This window comes from Pinus tabuliformis, chromosome 2_1 (assembly GCF_031772625.1).
Source record: "Pinus tabuliformis cultivar Carrire ecotype Pingquan chromosome 2_1, CPIR1, whole genome shotgun sequence".
Taxonomy (NCBI): Eukaryota; Viridiplantae; Streptophyta; class Pinopsida; order Pinales; family Pinaceae; genus Pinus; species Pinus tabuliformis.
The window spans coordinates 72,136-77,993 of record NC_142299.1 but is presented as its reverse complement, the minus strand read 5'-3'; positions in this window follow the sequence as shown (position 1 = coordinate 77,993).

Below are 5,858 nucleotides of genomic sequence, written 5' to 3'. Positions count from 1 at the left end.
CTGATAACTATCATGGTCGTGTTTAGGTCCTTGGTCTTTGTGAGTCATATGATGTATTTTGTTACCCCACTATGCATGAGATGGATGATGTAATGTTTCTTGTTTTTGAGTCATGTATAAACATTTGGTATATCCCCACTTGGTTGGGTGGATGAGTAAAAAATGGTGTATTCCCACTTGGTTGGGAGATTGATATATGTATAGAGCCATGTTATGCTCAGGGGGAGCATGGACAGATTGGTACATCTTGGCATATACAAAGGGGGAGCTCAATTAGATATTTTAGCAGGTACTCAGGGGGAGTATGGACAACAAAAGGTATACCAAGGGAGAGAACATCTTGGTCTGCCCTTTTCCCTTGATGTCAAAGGGGGAGAGTAACTTGGTGTGGTGGTTGCCATTAAGTCCAAAGGGGGAGATTGTTGGCATTATGATATAGGTGTTGTCCTTGATGGCAACTCACTCAAAGGTATGATACAGGTGTTGTCCTTGGTGGCAACTCACTCAGATGACAGATAATAGTGCAGTAGGTCAAGGGAGAGGTATATGCAGGTTAACCTTGATGAAAGTGTGTATACACGCAGGTTAGCAGAACAAATGGTGCGCATACGTACACACGCAGGTTCACAGAAGGAAAGACGCGTACATGTTGGAAAACTAAGTTTTGGTCCGTGGTATTTGGTCCATGGTATTTGTGTTGGGTGTCAAACATGATTATTTAGAGGTCTTTATTTCAGCCAGATGTATACCCCAGGAAGTTTTTACACCCCTCCACGCGGGGGGGTGTGGGGGGGGGGGGTTCGGGGACAGCACCCCCGAAGCTAAAGAACAGATGTAAAATTGCCTTGTAAAAGTATAGTAATTTCTAGTCAATCTGGGCCGTTCATTAGGCGGATGATCTGACATTAGAACTTATGTTTAGTTTAGGGTTTTTTTCCCTAGAAGGCAACCCCTCTCTTTGTATGAGGGCATTGTATTGAGGCTATGTAATAGATGTGTATTCTCTGAGCGAGAAATAGAGAGGTGAGACTGTGATAGAAGACAGAGGATATTACAATGGATCTGCTGTAGGTTGTGTCTCTTCATTTTGCTGGATAATAGAAAGGAAGGACTGGCTGTTCGGGGTGGAGATAGCCCAATTGGGTGAACCACGTATATCTGTGTCTCTCTAGTTTTACGCTTTTTTTGTGTTTATATTGATGCACTATTGTATGTGTTCCATTGCTTTGTAATATATAATTTTCTAACAATTTGGTTCTAAGTGTTGACCCCAGGTATTAGGTCCAAGGTATTGGTTCTACATGGTTTTGGACCATGGTATTGAGAGAGACCTAAACCTATATAAGGAGAAGATCATTAGGCCAAGAGGTGCAAGTGAGCAAGTGATGAATATCTGATGAAGTGTGAGATCTAGCATGCTAGTTATGGGTTTGTGATGCTTTGCTCGACTTGAACCAAGGAGGCACCTATGCGGTTGATGGACCGAGACCACGAAGACTAAAATGCATTATCATTAAATGGTATGATCATGAATAGATCTGAATATTGATGCATATCTTATCCTTTATATCTTATGTTCTGGGTATAGTTGAGATTGAAATTGCAGCAAAGGAATAAATAATTATTTTTAGATTTGTACGCGGGTTCTCCCTGGTGAAAGGGCATATACACGTAGGTTCGACACAGTCAAGTAGCGTATACATTATGAGATTTGATATTTCAGGTTACTATTGGTTCTAATGGTTGTTGCAGAGTTCTGGGCTCTGCTATGTGTTCTGGTGACTGTGTTTTGATGACGAGGTTTCAGTGATTCAGTTGTTGGGTGATTTAGAGTTAATGATTGTATTCCAGTGGTGATTGTTTTGTATTTATGGATCCAGTCTGAAAATTTATGAAACGTGGTCCCTAGAAGAAAAGAGAAGGTTGTAGCCTTCTGTAGGTTAGTACCTACATACTAGTACATCAGCTAGTACAAGAGCTAAGGGGGTTGTAGCTCCCTTCCAGGAGAAGTTGGAGAACGAGAGAAGGTTGTAGCCTTCTGCAGGTAGAAGCTTGCGTACTGGTATAAGACTGCACCAGTACAGAAATATTGTAAAAATAAGTTTCTTATTAAAAGAAGATAGAGACGAATTACAGTAGGTGGTTTTCACCCACATTGGGTTTCCACCTTATATCATGTTGTTCATGTGTGCTTCTTATGTGTGATGATCTATTCTGTTTTACTGCACCTGTTTACTGTTCATACGGTTAATAATGTTTTGATGCACTCATTGAAGATCAACTAACTGAATCATAAGTTTACTGGATATACACTAGTTTCATTAAACACAGTTGCGTATATACGTGGGTATCCTTAACTGAAATAGCGTATATGAATCAGAAAATGGAAATGAAAATATTATCGATTTGTTAATACTGGTTCACCCCCCCTCTTAGTATTATTTCCAACACTAACTAAGAGAAAATACCGCCCCCAGAAGAAGAAAAATATATTTTTGTTTCTGCTACAAGATCTTAATGGGAAAGGAACACTCTAATGCGCCCTCCAGTCAATGGAATCTATAGATTGACTAGGAGAACAATGCATCTAACCATATCCCTCTCTCACAAAGCATGAAGCCATGGGTATCAAACTCATATCCAACCCAATCTGTCGGATCCACAAATAAATGCGTTGATCCTCAAATACAGGACCAACGATCTGACAATTTTACCATCCTGTTTAGAATAGCGGTAGACGATGAGAGATTCTTCATATCTAAATATTAGATCGATCCAATAGTATGAAGCTCAGTAAATATGAAAGCCAATTGGATCATACTTATTTGTCAATAGGATATAACATCTAGAATTGGCCCAAATACTCGAGGTGGGTCAAAGGTAGATCTATACCCAACTAATTCTCCTACAATCACTCGATGATACTACAGTAGGAGAAGCATATTACACCATTGGAGAGACAATTTGATATGGTTGAAGAAACCTATTAGCTTGAGGGGGCCTGAACCAGGTTCAACATTAGTTAGCCAAACAAATCCCTACACTACTGGCCCTTTCGGCATCAGCCTGCAGAGCGCGGACTGAAGTCTCACTCGAAGCAGTATGGGGGGATGCTGGAACCAAGTTTCCACACCCTTGAGATGGTTGTGATGTCAGTTTATTCTGGCTATACCTGCCTTTGCGCAGGTTGCTTAGCCCTTTGTTCCACCCTTTAGTACCTTCATGAAAGGGTACAATTGGCTTTTGCACAGCCCTAACCTGCAGCTCAGGGACTTTCGCATTGCTAGGGCAGTGAACTGCAATATCTCCCAAACTAAGCTAAGTGTCTTACTTATCTTATTAACCGATCTTAGTTAGCTTCGCGTAAACAGATGTTCTTACTTGCGTTTACTTAACCAACACATTTACATATATTCATGCATCATATAAGCATTATAAGTGAAATTCATACCCAACATAACCAAATGAATAAACAGGAAATAAAGACGCAGAAATTGTACGATACTTCTCTTTATTGATAATTTTGGACGATTACAAACTCGAACTGCCCTACACACTCAGTTGTATGGGTCTGCACAGTCAATCGTGGACTTCTACCTTAGGCCTCTACGCACTCAGCTGCATTGCCTCTACCTATGCTACGACCCAAACTTAGACTTCTTGCTCTAAAGCTATGACTTTCTTACATGTTCGGTGTCTCCTTATCTACTTAGAGCTTAGCTCTTTTTATACAATCCCATGGTCTAAGGACCATGGGTAGATCTTCTACAACCAACATTACATTTCCAAAATAAGGGCAAACAACCCTATGACTCTTTAACACCTACGTGCTCTGCGACCAAAAAATTTGGAGTCTTTGCACTTGGATTACAAAATTTGACCAAAATATGGGCTTTTAGCCCCAAAAATACCCTTGGGGCGTCCTGCGCCCAACAACCTCCCAACACAAACATCGTGACTCGCCCTCGAGTCACTTTACAGGCGCGAAGATCTTAGTGCGAACACCTCCTAGCTTCGTTTGGATGATCGCAACCTCGGCAGCGCACTGAGCAACCGCTTGTTGGACTTCTTCCACTCTCTACTCGGTGACTGTCGCTGAATTGCCACCCTGAATCTTCTATTGAGTTGCCTGTATTTTCCCGAGCTTTCCTTTAATGGAAGCTGTGATCGTATATACCTTGTCTATCCATGGCTGTAGGTGCATTTTTAGGACTAATTCTTTGTGCCAAGCGACATCCACCTGTTCCTTAAGCACCTTTGCATCCTGCATCCATGCGAGCCTCTGTGTAAGGGTGACCATTTGCGCAGTCCCTTTGAACTCATCATATATTTGTTGTAGCTTGTGCACCTCTATCTCTAGGCTCTCTACATTCGAGTCCTCTTGCAGGGTGGTCAGGACGTTGAATGACTATTCGAGAAGTCATGTGTAGTCTTCTACTGCACTATTGACCGCCGCTATTGCTGCTGTAACAGTGGTGGCACACTATTCCCTAACTTCCATTAGAGTTGAAGGTTGAGCCCTCAATTGCAATTTTGTGATCTGCAAGTTCAGCTCCAGCTAAATCCTGGCCATCTCTATCCGAGTGTCGCTTACCCCTGTGGCCAACTTGAGGACGTGCGCCTCAACTGGTTCTTCTGCCTGAATGTGCAACTTCGGGACCATTCGAAAGGCTTCCTCCACAACCTGCATGATCTGCTTATTTTGTTTCTCTGCCTCATTGCGCTGCAGGCCAAACTGCTCGATGTTGATGCGTTGCTCGCTCATCACCTTGTGGTGAAGTAAAATTATAAGTGCGGACACGAACAAATTCCTCTAGCCCGATAATGGGTCTAGCCATAATAGGTAAATTCTATGGAAGATTTCCTTAGATTAGAATCAATCAAGAGGGCCTACTTCTTGGTCGCTTATCTTGCTTGATGATGTCCTCGCCTGCCCGCTCCAACAATCTCTCAGTTCCTTCTTCAAGCTTCTGCAACAAGTAAACAACAAAAACACACAAACATAATAATAGACAAATTGCAATTCAACCTAATTAATGAGTCAAGAGGCATCAAGACACGAATATGTAATATTACAAAACATGTAGGAAATCAATCTATAGTTGCATATATTAATATTCAAAGAGAGATTACAACCATTCGTCTTGACGTCGCAGTCTTCCTCTGACAAGACAAGGTTCCCACAAACTTTATCTAGCACTTCATGATGGCTTCAAACAACAATAGTTTAAAGACATTTCCCTTTAGGCTTCACTCCAAACCAAACACACTTCTCCCTCATACAATTGGATGGCTAAAACTAGTAATAGCTTGCTTGTCTAATTCTGATTTTTACATTAGTCACTAGTTTGTGCTTGGGAAGAAGGGAGGTTTATATAGGAAATATGGATGGGAGATGGATCCTCTTCTCATGGGAGAAGGACTTATCTCTTGAGGTAGTTCCATCATTATAGGGGAAAGGAGCCCAAACTGTCATCCTCGATCCCATCCGGCCAAACCATTTGCCAGACTTCCGTTATGGAGCTTCTAGAGATGGAAGCTTCAACTCTAATTTAAAAAACTTTCCATAACAGGACCGGCGCGACTGGAACACAACTCAGTTGCACTAATCAGTGCGGGGAATAATGCTAATCTATGCACATCAGCATGGGGGATACAAAGGCCATTAGCGCCGATCTTGTAAATTCGGTAAAACAGAATTTTCTGGGGAAATGGTGCAAAAGGGAAAAGATCTGCTCATGAAGAGGGACATAATGGGAGTTTCTCCATGAAGGCAAAGCATGAGGGGCTCACTGTAGAGGTCCTCCAGGATCAAGGAATGGGGAGTACATGGACAGTGACAAAATGCTGTGTAACAC